This window comes from Lycium barbarum, chromosome 7 (assembly GCF_019175385.1).
Source record: "Lycium barbarum isolate Lr01 chromosome 7, ASM1917538v2, whole genome shotgun sequence".
Lineage (NCBI taxonomy): Eukaryota > Viridiplantae > Streptophyta > Magnoliopsida > Solanales > Solanaceae > Lycium > Lycium barbarum.
The window spans coordinates 3352637-3369496 of NC_083343.1; the positions used below are offsets into that span (position 1 = coordinate 3352637).

Genomic DNA, 16860 nt, shown 5'->3' on the forward strand with positions numbered 1-16860 from the left:
GACTTTATAACCAGAATAAAGATATCTAATAGTACTCTTAAACAATATTGGTAGAGAAGAAAACGTACAAAGAGCACCAATAAAGGTGTTAGGAACACCATAAGGTTGAAACTTCCGTCTGCCCTGCGTCCTCTATACCCGCCAGCGACTTGTCCGTGAATATCACATCAACCAAGTTTTTGTTGAAGACTCCAAATTAATTAGGTGGGATTTTTACATAGTATGATATCCGTTTGAAAAAAACTATTGTTTCTTTGTAGTCCTGTTCGTTTCTGTTACAGGTGTATGAGATGGACATTGCTTGTCTATCAGAAATATGTAGCATGAATAGCACCTTTTGAGTCTGGTATGTATATGAAAGAGGTATATAATTAAGAAGTGACGTTTCGGGCGAATGGCTTTTTTAGTGGAAATTAAAATCTTTTTTCAACATTTTAAAAGAGAAGAAAAAGTTAAAATTCTGAAAAAAAAAAAAAAAAAATTGCAAATGCCGGCTTAAGAGAGCATCATGTTACCGGGCCTATTACGAGGAATTATGTAGCATAGTCATTCAATTTTATTTTGTATCAATAAAATCATTTAACTTAGGACTTTTCTCTTATAAAATCACTCTACCAAGTTTTTCATAAAATCATAATTATTAGGTTAAACTCTTTAGTTAACTTTAAAATCATAATTATAAGGTTAAACTCTACTATGAACGCATCTAGATATTGAAAAATATGGTTATCATCCATAATTAACTAAAATATACTTTTCTCGTCCGTTATACTAAAAATAAATGCAATAAAAAGTAAAGCAACATCACATAAAATTAAAGATTTCAGCATTACGAAATAAAGGAGTAAAAAGAAAGCAAAATCAAATCATGTTAAGAAAATGATCTTTTGTTAGCAAAAAGAAAGAAGTAATTAAAGAGAACCAAAGGAAATAACAAATAAAAACCTTTGACATGCTTATAGCCAACTACAAATCGTAAATATATGATAATAAATAAGCAATCAAATATAATGTTTATTATGTAAATTTGTCAACAGAAGAAGACTTACACAATATACAATACAAAAGAATTCAAAAATCCACATGAAATCACATGTTTTCACTGCAATAAATAAATATAAACACCATCATCTGAAAATCGCTAAAATTGTAACAAAGATTCGTAAAAAGACCTGGCTTGGCAATTCTCCTCCGCAACCTTCAGTCATTAACCTGTGATATGAATAAAACTATCAAGATAAGTTGTTGGCATATATTTAAAATAACTCTCGATTTTAACTAGATCAAAAATATACTCTGCCAGGACAAACAATTATGAAACTAAGAAACAAATCCTTACAATTCTTCCATTGGTCGGAGGTAGCGATGATGTTCCTACAATATACTCCCTCCGTTCACTTTTACTTGTCCACTATTCCCTTTATAGATTTTCATTTTTACTTGTCAATTTTCACATATTGACAACTTCGCAGATTTTCAAATCATTTTCCCAACTCCGATATAATTATACACCATTTAATAGGGGTATTCTTATCTTAATCATTGTTTCTTAAACAGCGTGAAAAATCAAAACATGACAAGTAAAAGTGAACGGATAGAGTATATAGATGTACGCTTGTTCAAAATAAACTATTGTAAGAGATGCTTCAAAGTGGTCTTTCCCTTGTGAGATTGATATGACTTTGGAATTTCAAGTAAGTAGAACACATGTATTTGAAATAGCTAAAACATTGTAATTGATTGGCATTAGAAATCCATGCAAATTCATCTTAGACAAAGTTTTACAATTTCATCCAATAGAAAATTACCTTTTAAAAGCAATATTCTAATTTTTAACCAACTTTTAAATGGAAAAAAACCTCTCTTCACACAAACTTCTTCTCCTCTGTCCTTTTTCACCCAAAATATCTAAAACCAAAGTAGATAAATTCTAGGACTCTAGACAATATATATTCATATGGACAATATATGTTACGGGTGATTACAACTTTATTTTGATTTACTTAAAATTTTAAGTTCATAAAAACGGTTCAATATTTGAAGGATATTTTGGTTGATCAACATTTAGCATAAGCTATTCGTTGTTTATAGATATACACAGATATGCAGGTCATGTCTGGGATATTAGTATACTCCCTCGGTATCAAATTATTTGTCGTGATTATTAAAAATAGTTGTCTCAAATTATTTGTCGTTTTAGAATTTCAGCGCACAATTAATTTTTTTTTTTTCATTCTACCCTAAGTAGAATCATGTAATTAATGGAGATAACACACAAACAAAGTTAAACATTTAATTAAGAGAGAATATAACTTAGACATGAGTTAGTTAAATACCCCTCCTAATTAATATTTTTTAAGGGGTGTGTAAAGCCAAAAGGCGATAAATAATCTGAGACGGAAGAGTATACAATATGAGCGCAACTAGTTTGACTCTCCAAATAAGCAAGGTATCACATAAATTGAGACGAAAGAAGTACTAATTAGTGTATGAAAGATAAATATCTTGCATTCATCGATAGGTGTAAACCCATAAATTGATACATTTCATTAATGTCCTTGACCAACAACCAACCACCAGGCCACTAATGGTACATAACGTTGCACAACTACCTCTTAGTAGTTCCTCATCGACTCTATTTTTCCCAACTCTGGTAGTATCACTCACAGAAGCACCAAAGCCTTCATGCCTCCACATAAGGGTGCAAAATCGGCCCAAACCCGTCTCACCAATGAAAAATGCTAGCCAAAATTCAATCCATCCGCTTGCTAAAGCCCAACCCATCAAGGGACAAAAAAAAAAACTTGCTTTGCAGTATGGGTATTCTACTTTATTAAAAAAAAAATTATCTTAAAAATGTTAAAATTTTCAATAGTGTTGTCTGTATGCCTCGCTGTGGCCTGAGAACAAAAACTAATGTGTATATACGTATGTGGTGTATATTTGGCTAGCAGCTGTGGCTGAGCGGCCAAATGTGTTAAAAGCCCAACAAGTTTATCCAAACAAGTTGATTACATCTTTGAGCTCCACGTTGATCACCATGGCCGAGTTCATCTCTTCATATGCTGCACAGGTATGGCGTTAATTAATGGCAGATTTTTTGGTTCGAATTTATTCATGCTGAAGTTCATGGTTTGGTGTTTTTAATTTATTTTAGTTTCTCTTCAAGTATAAGGTAAAAACGATTTCTTTAGGCTATATATATGAACTGTTTAATCCCTTTGATATATAAAGAGAAACCTAGTAAAGTAGCAAAGGGTTCAAAATTTGTTGTAGTCAAGTGTTTACATCCTAGGAATGACATTCTAATCATATTCCGAATCCCCTTATATACATTTTTGGCTCTGTCACTTGTGATAATATTAGCCTTGTGTTACAATTAGAGGAGAAGTTACTTGCAGGAATGGAGTGACATGTTCAGAAGACTGTTGTAGTACATTGTAAAGAGTTGTAGGCTAGACATCTCTAGGTATTTGCTCTGTTTAACAGTAAAGAGAAAATAAATAGACACAACACAAAGGTTACAACTAAAAAAACACAATAAATAGCCTAGTCCGGTATTAAGGAAGATAATAATTGCCAGTATTAAGGAAATCATCAATTAATTGCCTTTAAAACTTTCTTGGTATAGTTGCCAGTACACTAAGGTGTGTATAGTTCACATTACTACAGCCGAAAAATCGTTAGAACTGAACAAGATAGTCCGACTCACTTTAATAACTTCGCACAATTAAGAAGAATCAGCTAATAGTCGTTCATCCAACCATTTAAATTAAAACCAGCCCCCGGATGCATAATAAGTATAATCTATGTATGCTAGCTAGGAAAAGTAAATAGTGAATCCAACTGGAAATTCGTATAAAGATCCCGACAATTAACCCCAAAAGTCAGACCCGCTTCTCTACACAGGTCATCGCAAGCCACAAAGAATGTCCTTTGGATCAGTTTATCTGCTCAAAAACTTAATCAGCAACAACATAGCAAACAGATATCAGCTTTGACATTAGGGAAATCCTTGTTGGATAGATTTAAATATCTACTCAAAAGCAATTAATATTGATAAAAAATGTAATAAGGTAACAACAGAAGAACTGAAAGAAAGATCATGCTCAACGTCGTTATACCATTCAACAGCTATATTATGAAGCATGACTTTTTTTTTTTTTTGGATAGATCTAAACAAGCTCTAACAGAAACAAATGTACAAATCCCGGAACAAGAGTATGTCAGTCAAATCTTGTGAGTACATAAATTGCTTGAATAGATGTAATTGAATAGATGTAATAGACCCTGTAGGCAGGTTTTTTAGATATCTATAGGTATTTGCTCCATTAAATGGTAAATATGATGCATGGGGAAATGGAAGATTTGAAGAAGAGAAGTCGTTACCTGAAAACTATGATGGTGGGAGGTAGTACATATCCGATAGAATAGTCGAGGCGCCAACTCCAGCTGTCTTCTCCAATTCTGGCTTGCTGGACAGTTTCAATGAGCTAAGTTGCCATTTAGTTGATGAGCGGTCGCTTAGCATAAATATTTGTCAGATGAATGGATATGAATTCACAGTAAAGATCATCCCTGTGTTACAATTAGAGAAGAAGCTATTTGCATTTTTCTGCAAATTTATGGTATACAAGCAAAGTACTCAAAGGAAACTACCTAAGCTTTCAACAAGAATTCCAAAGTCAGCTTACAATGCAGGATTTGGTTTTACTTATACTGAAAGAGAAGAAAAGTAGAGATAATTTAAAGGTTACGACCAATTAACACAATAAACAGCGATGTCCAGTATAAAGGAAGATATAACAAGGTATATAAGTAGAGATGTTAAACGTAAATATCAAATTTAGCAAAGATATTTAGAGGAAGACAAATAGTAAAAACCAGATATAATCCAAAACAGTTCGAATGGACAAGATGAAAATGAATATCAAATATTGTCCAAGTTCCATCAAACAGCTATTTAAGAAACAAGAGAAATCAATAAATCAAAAGAGGAAGATAATTTAAACAGTTCTGTTGCCTTTAAAACTTTCTTGGTATAATTACAAGTACACTAAAAGTATGAATAGCTGACCTGACTAGTGACTACAGCTGGAAAAATTGGTTATAAGACGAACTATCTACTCAACAAAATTACAAATCAAACATCTGTATAGTGGAAGTTAAGAAACAATTATCGGCAGTACCACCCAAAAAAATGTGGCTCCCAATGCCAATAGCCCAATTAGATGACTAACTCCAACTCTCTTCTTTATTCTGACTTGCTGGACTGGTTAAGAAACTTGAGCCTATGCAGAACCTTCAATTTTGTTCTCTCCCCACTCGATCCATCCTAGCCTAATCCATGTCACTTGTAGAATTGGAGTGGAGGATCCCTCCAATCTGCGTAATAGTCTAAAATTTCTTCTTGAGAAATAGAAGTTCCCTCCTTATTTCTTTCTACGTCTGGTGAGAATAGAATTGACTGCTATGACCTAGAGGAGGCAGAGAATTAGCGTTCTCCTTCGGAATCTGTGTTCCCATGAGCAGATGAAGTGTAACCATCAGGACTAGAAAAATCGGATTCTTCATCAGTACTAGGACTAGTAGGAGGAGCGGAAGGTCCGCATGAAATTTCATCTACATCAGTACTGAAGTCTTCCTCCCACTCTGATTCATGCAACCTCTCATCGCCAGAGGATCCATCTGCATCTGCGTCTTCGTCTCCATAATTTAAAAATGGATTGTTGCTATCACGAGAATGATGGGGTGACTCATCGGATACTGCAGAGTCTCCATCTGCATCTGCGTCTCCAAAATTTAAAAATGAAGTGTTGCTGTCAGGAGAATGAGGAGGTGATTCATCGTATACTGCAGGACCAGAATAAGAGGATTCACTTCCAGAACTAGAGGTTTCCTGTGGATGTTCTTCTCCAGAGAATGCATCTCCATGATCAGAAGACAGAGCATCACCACCAGTAGTATCAATAGGCGAAACATTGACAGATTCACTTGGAAGTTCTACTGGAGCAGTTGGATACGAAGTGGATCCCTCCAAATCTGATCCATCGCTATAACCAGGGGTAGTAGAAACAGAGTAATTGCTTGAAATCAAGGAATAGGATTCCTTAGAATCTGGTTCATTGCTAGTACAATCAGAGGAATTGCTTGGGCATTCTACTAAACAAGTAGTAACACCATGGGGCAATCCATCTGGCTCTTGTTCATCGGATTCACTTTCAGAACTAGAGACTTCATATGGACGTTCTTCTCCAGAAAATGCGTCTCCACAATCAGCAGATGGAGTATCACCGCCAGGAGTATCAATAGGCGAAATATTGATGGATTCACTTGGAAGTTCCTCTGGAGCAGTAGGATAGGATTCCTGCAAATCTGATTCATGGCAAGAACCAGGGGTAGTAGAAACAGAGTAATTGCTTGAAACCAAGGAACAGGATCCCTTCAAATCTGGTTCATTGCTAGTACAATGAGAGGAATTGGTTGGGCCTTCTACTGAACAAGTAGTAACATTATGGGGCAATCCATCCGGCTGTTCTTCATGGGATTCAGCCATCACCCACGAGGCATTAAATCTGAGATTTTGGGACGAAAGCTCTGTATCTACAGAGAGGTCATGAACACGAACTTCTTCCCTTTTCCACATCAGCAAGCAATTACCCTTCACGTCCAATGCCGAGCCATCTGCTCCAAACCTTTGAAAGGTCATCTCAGCACGGTGAAGACCAGAGAAACCGAGTCTTGTGCCAATCTGATCATCGCCGACTAGAGCAGAGGATTTATCAAGTACCACCACCAATGAAGCACCTTTATTAAGGCACATGTCCTCTAATGTGGGAATTGCATCAGCACCGCCGTCAATGCTTGTGCAAACCACTCTCTTGGTGCAGCGGGGGCCATCACCAATGTGAGGAGTGATGGTTACGTGACGCAGAATCTCCCTTTGGTCATTCAAATGTGAGACTTTCACTGTGACGTCAATTTTAGAAACCTCCTCTCCAATTGTGTACAGAGTTGGTCTGCATTCCCCGCCCTTCTCAATGATGATAGCACCTTGAGGCGGCATTCTCTTCTCCGTAATTGGCCTCCGAGGACAAATGATCCCAGAGGAGGTGGAATTGCCATTTTCTTTAGGGTCTACATTAGGACGGCGATGGACTTGAGCTTGATCGGAGGTAGAGCAGGTAGCTGCTCTGTTCGGGCAATTCCAACTAATGTGTCCAAATGTATCACAGGTGTAGCACTTTTGTGCTCGAGAATAAGACAATCGCACTTCTGGACCATCAGGTATACTAGTTCGCAACGGAAGTTGCAAACCGTTGTGTTCAAAGAAAAACCGAGGAAGTTTGCCTTGTGAACGAGTATCAACCATAAAGGCACGGCAACCCAAGGGCTGACAAACAGTATCTGCAATTCCAAGCAGCACATCATCCCTCCAGTACTCAAGGGGAAGACCTTCAACACGCCCTTCCACAAAGGGTCTTCCATAACAAACAGGCGGGACTTCACCGAATTGGAAATTCGGCTCCCATCTATAAAGCTTCATGGAATAGTGACGGAAATTCGTCGGGCTACTCGCTGAAAAAACTCGATCATAGTCCGATTGGCTGGAGAATGTGGCGGAATACCACCCATTACCATGCTCTCTCACTTCTACAAAGCGCTCGAGTTTCAAAGAGCGACGAAGATAGCCCCCCAGCTTCGAACATCTCATCTGCCTTCTAGGTAAGTGAACGTAAGCACTAAGCTCAACACGTCTATTCCGTCCCATCAAAGTTTATAATAACTACTAGTTGTAATTTCAGAAAATAGAAAAAAGGATCAAATCAACAATTCCACTCCAATTCAAGTGATTACCTCATTTTATTATTGGAGAGAATCAAAGATTTTGGTTTTAGCTGCAAAGGAAAAATGGTGAGTAGAAATGGAAATCCTAAAGGGAAGTGGAAACGTTTAAGGCGGTAGTGACTAAGTAGATCTTAAGGTCCGTTTTTCTTTCTTCTTTAGGGGTGTGGGGAGGGAGATGCTCTGGAGTCTGGATGATTTAAATAAAATATTTAGGGCAAAGAATGAAAATTGAGTGTAGCAGTAAACTAGTGATAGCTCGATCATTGATGTTACAGGTCAAGTCAATACTTGTTCGAGTGGCAAGCTCCTTAACTAGTAATCCAATATTGTAAATGTGGCCCTGTGAAAGCAAGAAATTTGGGTCCCTGTGTAAATGGTGTTCACGTTGCTTTTTCCAAGGGCTTTTTGCTCCTATCCCTTCATTTCTTACCCAGCCAATTTGGGAATTGTTTTTAGTTTTTAAATATCCAAAGAGGTATAATTTGAACCTGTGATATCAATATTCCCTCCGTCAAATTTTAATAGTCCCTTTAGTTCGAAATAATTATCGCTTAAGAGTTTAAGATTAAAGTTGATAATTATTTTTAAATTTATTATTAAACTTTTAAAATAGCTCTTTCTAATACTGCACAATTCTCAAAAAATTTAATATATAGGGATAACTTAGTAAATTGTACCATGCATTTTCTATTTTTCTTAATGACGTAAAAAGAGCTAAAACTACAATTAAAAGCAAAAATTTTGTAGTCCTTAGTTGGATTTCAACCATTTAGTTGTGTGCTTGCTAACTAAAAGGATTCTCTTCCAAATCCACCCTTGTACTTGTTATTTGTTGCATCATATACCAAAGTATATTTCAAATAAATCAAGATATTTCCGAACCTTTTTTGGTAATATTGTACATGGCCCCTTTGTTCAACTTTTTGTAAGCAAACAATGTACCATAACTTTTTTTTGTCATTTATTTAGCCCTACTTTATTCCTTAGATGAGAGTTAGACTAGGGGTATTAGGAACTGTTTGGATTGGCTTAAAAAAAGTAACTTACTTATAAGCTGTTAAGTTGGGTAGCCCAATTTATTTATTTTTTGAGCTTAGAAGTTGCTTTTTTTAAGCTAAGGCAAACGGGTTCAATTATTTTTTGAGCTTATTTTAAGCACAAAATGGCTTATAAGCTGACCAGTCAAATACTCAAAAAGACTGAAAACAGTTTATAGCCAAACGGGCTCTAGATTTACTCCAAATAAATGAGACAACTGAATGTGATGGTGATCATTGTGGTCGTATTTATATTGAATGATAGAAGAGGCGTATCTGTGTGTCTCTCTCTCTGCGTGTGTATAAATATATGTGTGGATACGTGATAACAAATTTCATACTTTCTCTATTACATTTAATATGTCCGTTTTCTTCATCTAATATGGTCTATCTTTTTTCACTCTTTTATTATCCCTTCCATTTATCTTGTTCGATTTTATTGTGACAGTTACTACTAAAAGATTTTATAAATAAATATTTTTAAAATAATAAGAGAGAACAGTCAATTTTTTATCTTTTAATAATTTAAAATGTTTTAAATAATTATATGTTGACTTGCGTACTTTTCGTGTAATTTGCAAAATGTCAATTTTATTTTAAAAATATAAAAAATCTATACGCGAATTCATATCAAAAAATCAAGTGTCTTGACCGTCGTACTTCAAATTTATCACATTTTTTACCTTCATTCTAGATATTCTTGGCACCTCCAAAACCCTACTACTTTGTGAGTGTATAAAGTTTATTAAAATCCTTACATATTACGTTGCAAAAAATCTATACTGATTGGAATCATGCATCATCAAAATGAACCAACAAATCTTGAGACCCAGTCTTCCAAAGTGAATGGTATGAATTACCCTTTTCCGTTGATTTTCTTTGTCCTTGTGTCGGAATAAAGAATTAAAGAAATACATATTTATGTCCGGGAAGAGTAGATCAACAACAATTTCAACATATAACACTATGCAAATAAGATAATGGAAGATGTAGTTAGCAGAACTATAACATACAAAATGAATGGTATGAATTACCTTTTTTCCTCGGATTTCTTTGCCCTTGTGTCGTAATAAAGAGTTAACGAAAGGCAAATTTAAGCCCTGGGAAAACAGTAGATCAACAAAACCTTCAATCAGGGGCGAAGCAATCCCTTCGGGTGTGGGTTCAGCCAAACCCAATAGTTTTTGTTCGAACCATAAATTTGCATAAAAAAATTTGTCTCATATGTACAAATTATTAATTAAGAAAACAGTAATTTTAAAGAATTAGAACCTCGAACCCACAAACTTCGAATTCTGGCTCCGTCTCTGCCTTCAATATAACACTATGCAAATAAGAAAATGATAGATATAATTAGCAGAACTATCACATAGAGGAGATCTTTCTTCATTCTTGCAAACTAATAATCATTCATGTGATAAAATAACTCAAAACAAAAACTACTCTATTTTTTTAATTAAATTTTTTCATTTACAACAACACATAAAAAAAGAAGGGTATCACATTTAATTTTACTAATACAACAATGTTGTACAAAAAAGATTGTAACTATAAATGGCACAATAACAGACACAAACATGCGTTCCAGCTTAAGTACTCTTATTTACAACTGAATCAAAAGTAAGAATTTGGCAATAGAAAAGAAGTATAGAACTAAGGTCTCAAGATTTGTTGTACTGCTGTCCATGGGACGTTGAGGTTGAGAGAGAGAGGGTCATATATTGATGCCAAAACATACGTTACCCCCACCAGACACAAATGAAAAGTCATGACTCTAAATGTTGAAAGAAGAGGAATAGATGAGGCGTAATTAAGAGATTAACAATGGAGCACACCGGTGAATGTTGATACCTACACTACTGCATGCCCTGGGAAAATCAATAGAATTTATAGTAATTGAAAATTCCACCTGGCCATCATGTCCATTCGGCCGTTTCTTTTTGTTGTTGTTTTCTATTAATGCTTGGAATACAAAGAGGTAAGTAACTGAAAAATTAAACTAATTAACGTAGCACCATTTAAAATATTAAAGAGAGTTAAATGAGTGACTTTGAGTTTTTTTAAAATATAGCAAAAAAATGTCAAAAATGCTAAAAAAAAAAAGGAAGAAAAAAGATAATTGTGTTTCTACGCTATAAAGAAGTGTCGTATCACCTTATCTATATCTAGTTTTATATTATGTATACATTTCTCATAATCCCCTGTGACAGCTAAAAATGAGTCATGTGCGTCATATTGTAATTTATTGGCTGTCAATTATTTATATTTAATTTTTAGCTGTCAAAGGTAATACTGTATGGCAGGTTCATATTGTAATTTTGTGCGCATTTATAGGGGACAAATATCCAAGCCACCCTAGGATCTGCTACCTACAATCACTTGGAGTGTGGGAATTAGTTATTGAAAATAGATACTGTGGCAAGTACTCATTTATATAGATAAAAAAAGCAGAACATTCCTAACTGTTTTCGACCTTAACGGAAAAGGTTCAAAAATACCCCCAACGTATGGGAAAATGGCTCATAAATACCATTCATCCATCTATTAGTTTAAAAATACCCCTCCAGCCATCTATTTGGTCCAAAAATACCCCCAACCTATTTTTTTGGCTCAAGAATACCCCTCAAACTAACACCCTAATTTTGATGGTATTTTTTCAATTTTAAAATGTCACGTGGCTTGTTTTGATTGGACACATATATTTTTTATTTTTTTTTGCATTTCGTGAATAAAAAAACGAAATAGGAAATTATAATTTTTTTTTTGCAGTTCGTGTATTTAAAAACGAAATAGGATACAATTTTTTTTTATTTCGTTCACATATATATATTTTCCAATTTCGTTTTTATATGAACGAAATTAAAAAAGAAATTGTATCCTATTTCGTTTTTAAATACACGAAATGCAAAAAAAAAAAATTATAATTCCCTATTTCGTTTTTTTATTCACGAAATGCAAAAAAAAAAACAAAAAAAAACATATTTTGTTGATTAATTCACGAAATGCAAAAAAAATAATATATATGTGTCCAATCAAAACAAGCCACGTGGCATGTTAAAATTGAAAAAAATACCATCAAAATTAGGGTGTTAGTTTAAGGGGTATTCTTGAGCCAAAAAAATAGGTTGGAGGTATTTTTGGACCCAATAAGTGGCTGGAGGGGTATTTTTGGACCAATAGATGGATAGAGGGTATTTATGAGTCATTTCCCATACGTTAGGGGTATTTTTGAACCTTTCCGCGACCTTAAACTATTGCTCTCCACTCTCTCTCTCTGTTGGAACTTACTAAACGATTAAAAGAGAAATAGGAAAAAAATAATTACGCTCACCTACTTTTATACGTGTTATTAAATGATCTTCACGTGTAATAATATATTTTCAAATGTACGGAGAAGATGTTGAAAGAAACTTTAGTCCTCTATGCTTATGAGCTATGACATAATTTTGACTATGGATCGCACAGTTCAAATTTCTGAAAGGACATTAGTTCAATGATATTTCTCATGCAATACTTTGACCATAATAACTAGTGGAATAGCATGTATTTGATTCTAGAAGCACTCGAATGTAGTGCAAAGGAAGAGAGTACCTGAATATTAATCTCGAACTAATTAAATAGGTATTTGTACATGAATTGAGTGATATTTGAAGGGGAAAAAAAAAAGTCCTAACTTGAAAAGGGGTATTTGACTATGACTAGACACTGAGCAGCGTTGGTTTTTTGGAATTTGGACTTTGATTTCTATGTCTATGTCCTATGTCCTATGACTATGACTAGACACTGAGCCGCAGTCACATGACTAGTTGAGGATATCCTAGTTTTGGATTTTTGGAATTTGGACTTTGATTTCTATGATTATGACTAGACACTGAGCCCGTGCCCGTACGCGACAGTTGCACTTGAAGAAGCAGTCACATGACTCGTTGCATGGCCGATTGGATTGTCATTTCATTTTTAGGCTACAATTTAGATTTGTCCAAATATAGTTCTTCAACAAAAAAAAAAAAATTGAACAATGTTAGACTTGGATCTAGTATTACTCACGTATTGCTTAGCCTTATAAAAAAAATAGTAGACTGTCGTCTAACATTTATAATAACTTATAATATTTTAGATCTAGTATTACTCACGTATTGCTTAGCCTCCGCAATTTTAACATCTCCCTGTTGAATGACCTGTTCTCCCCGGCCGAAATAGGTAGTTCAATTCCTTTCCTTAGAATTGTACTTGAGAATTTCTTACCTCATACGGCTCAACGGTCAATTCTTTTGGTGTCCCATTTCGATCTGTATCATATCTAATAAAATATAATGAGATTTCTCATGGATCTATCCCAGTTTTAGGGTTAACGAAAGGAAAGATGGGTTAATTACATGAGTTTCAAACTGAAATTTGGATTAATAATCCGTTTATTTGGTTTTATCTTTTTTCCCACCTTCAGAAGAATAAAGCATAAGCTTTTCCACTGGTGTTTATTATTTAATTTTTTTAGTTGTTTGCACACATATTAAGAAAGTTATTTGGAATATCAATTAAGAATGTTATGACTGTATTAACCTTTAGCTCTTTTCAAATTTACTCATAGAAAGTAGCTAAGACTTTTTAGAAAGTCGTTTAAATCATCTATTATCAAGGGTAAATTTAGAAAGAAAGTATTAACACATTTTAAAAAAAAAATATTTTAGAATAAACAAAAATTCCTTAAAATGAAATAAAAAGGAATAGAGGAAGTTATAAATACCAAAAGAGTTTACTTCTATGTACAATGAAAGAATTATATGCTCATAAAATCATATAATGCTAAACATCATTTTATCATTACTTAGCTTGTTCAAAAGTTATGTGACTCTAGGGCCTAGGCTATGTGACTCTACCAATGCTGAGAACATTAATCATTTTATCATTACTTAGCTTGTTCAAAAGTTAAAACATTAACTCAATTAACACGCGTCTTGGAGAATGCGAAGCCATTAGGTAGGCTATTCTGTTTGGGTTGGACCACTATAATTCCTACTGTATATTCTCTTCGTTTCCATTTATGTAAATTTATTTTTTTATTAATAAGTATAAAAAAAAGTGATTTTTTATATATTTAGAAACAATTTATCTTTATATAATGATTTATAGTCACAAAAAATATATGTGATCCATTTAATATCATAAGTTTTAAAATTTTATCTATTTTTAAAATTTCGTGTAAAGCTAAATCGGTTCACATAAATTGAACGGACAGAGTATATAAATTAACATATATAGTAGAGTATCGTACAACCTTAAGACCTAAGACCTATCCATTAGGGGTCAATGCTTTCTCTACCATGTGTAACTCTTTGTAGATCTACCTCGGTACCATGATCTTTTTTTTAAATTGGTGTACTGTAACTTTTTGTAGATTTACCTTGGCCGCTTATTTTGTTAAACCGTCATTTTAAATTATTTATCGTGTTTATTAAAAATAGTTATTTTAAATTATTTATTATTTTAGAAATTCAAGGTAAAATTAATTATTTTTGTTCATTTCTTTCTTTTTTTCTTAAACTATATGTCTAGTGAAACACCTTCATATAAATTGAGACTTAGGGACTATTGTGTTAACAATATGGTATTCCTCTATTTTACTATTATTGCTCTTTCTTTTTACTTTGGTTATCTATAGTATTTTTTGTTGTCAATACTTTACATTCTTTCATTTTTACTTAACATAGCTTTCCCACTCTTATATTTTTTAAACTTGTTTTGAAAATGCTTTTCTCGAGCCTAGGGTCTTATCGGAAACAATATTTCTACCTTATCTACGGTGATAAGGTCTGCGTACACCCTATCCTTCCCAGATCTCATTTATAATATATGTTTCATTTATTATAAATATTAATTACACAGAGATTTGTTAAAGAAAGTCCTTATTCTCTTTGATTTCTTTCCAAAGTTGGAGACTAGAAAAAGTCCATGTATAAGCATATCTAAATTTGGAGACTACATACGACGTACTAGGGGTGTACAAAGTAAACCGACAAACCGCATCAAACCGATAAACCGAGTCAAACTGAGAAAAAAACCCGACTAGTGGTTTGGTTTGACTTGGTTTGGTGTTGGAAAAAAAAACTCAACCATAATTGGTTTGGTTTGGTTTTAACTAAAAAAAGTCAAACCGAACCAAACCAACCCGACATTACATGTATTCAATTTTTAAAATATTTTATACATAAAAATATTTATTTGTAAAGTAATTTATAAATATTTCTTAAATTTTTTCGTAATTTTTTTATTTATTATCATATTATTCTAGCTTGAACTTAGAATTTTGAAAGTCAATAAGTTTTATATCCTATGGATGTTAGTAACTCAAATAAAGTCCAAACCAAAACCAACTCAACACTAATCCTAACAAAAGAAATTCAATTTACGACTAGAAATAACAATAATGTTAGATATCTATTCTTTAGTTTTGCATAATTGATTTAGAGAATAAAAATACATAACTTAAGTTTTTTTTCTTTGTCATATAATTAATACTTATTTTAGCATGACTTAGTATTTTTAAATTATGGTCATTTTCTTTTATGGCTTGTTAATTAGCAATATTTATTTTAACCGATTATATTAGCTTTTGTTGAATATTTTAATACAATGTTATCACTCTTCTCACATTTTGTGTTATTTTCTTAAGAAACACCTTAATTATATAATTGTATCTTACTAGGACTAAAGAAATATTTAAAATAAAAGTGATATGTTTTGTATCTAGACTATTCCGAAAAAAAACCCGAAAAATCCGAGAAAACCGAACAACCCGAACAATCCGAGAAAACCCGAGGTTGAAAAACCTGAATTTTATTGGTTTGGTTTGGCGTATAAATTTTAAAACCCGACGCAATTGGTTTAGTTTGGTGTTTAAAAAATCCGAACCAACCCGGACCATGTACACCCCTACGACGTACATAACCGCCTTGCCCCGTCTATATAGTTTTGGGGATACTTAGGCCTATCCATTTGTTTCATAGTGTGTCTTGATTTGATTTAAGTTTAGCTTTTTATTTTGCTTTATTATTTGTAGTATATTTTCATGAATTAATATCTAACAATAATTTTTTACTTTCAATTTCAGAACTTCGCAAAAACGTTCGCCAAACCTCTTGGTTATGCTCTCCTTGTTTTTATTGTAGATTTAAAAGGTTAGCCAGTCAGATATCCTTGTATGTTCATTTAAAGTTCAGTGATTTTTCTTTGTTTATGAAGTGGTGTCTCATTTATAATACAATATAGTGCAATTTCTTTTGTCTAGCCCTTCTACAGAGCAAATTTATCCTTTTTGTAAAAACAACTTTTTTGTTGTATAGAATTATAATTTGTTAAACAGTAATTCTTAAATTCATTATCAATACTTGGCGACTCCCACAGGTTATTGAACATGCTAAAATTATCTTAATTCAATGCTTCTTTCGTTTTATCTATATCATAAAGCACGAAGGGGTTTAGCGAAATATTATTAGACTTTTTTATCCTCTAAAAATAGGTTTCACATTGGATAAGATTGTAATTTAATTATTGTCCTAATATTTTAGGATTCTAAAATCAACTAAAATTTTGGTTATTAAATCTTTACTTATTTGAAGTATGTAGGAATTTTAATATTTTTGATTTTAAAATCAATTCAAGTTTTACTTTATATTAAATCTTTCCTTATTTATGTAGGAATCCTAATATTAGGATTTTAAAAGTCAGAGTAAAAATACCTAACCTAAGTCATATTAGCTCAAACTGACGTATTTCAGTAATTTAAGTTTTTTAGATGAGATACGTAGATAGATGTACATATGCGTGATCATTTATAAATTGCGATCCCAAGTTATTAGGCAATACTAGCATGACAAATTACGCTAGATTATTATACACCCAAATAATCTCAGACTCTAACATTGTCGTGATAAACTTTTTTTGTTTGTTTAATATTGTCCATTTAAAAGTTACTATT

General features: G+C 33.1%; 1 long non-coding RNA gene across 1 annotated transcript; it reads left to right on the forward strand.

Annotated features, from left to right (window-relative positions):
- Positions 1-2510: 2510 nt before the first annotated feature.
- On the forward strand, positions 2511-16169 carry LOC132602920 (uncharacterized). Its single transcript, XR_009567894.1, has 3 exons — positions 2511-2820; positions 2955-3073; positions 15994-16169. It is a non-coding gene; the product is annotated as an uncharacterized LOC132602920 (long non-coding RNA).
- The last annotated feature ends 691 nt before the right edge of the window (positions 16170-16860 follow it).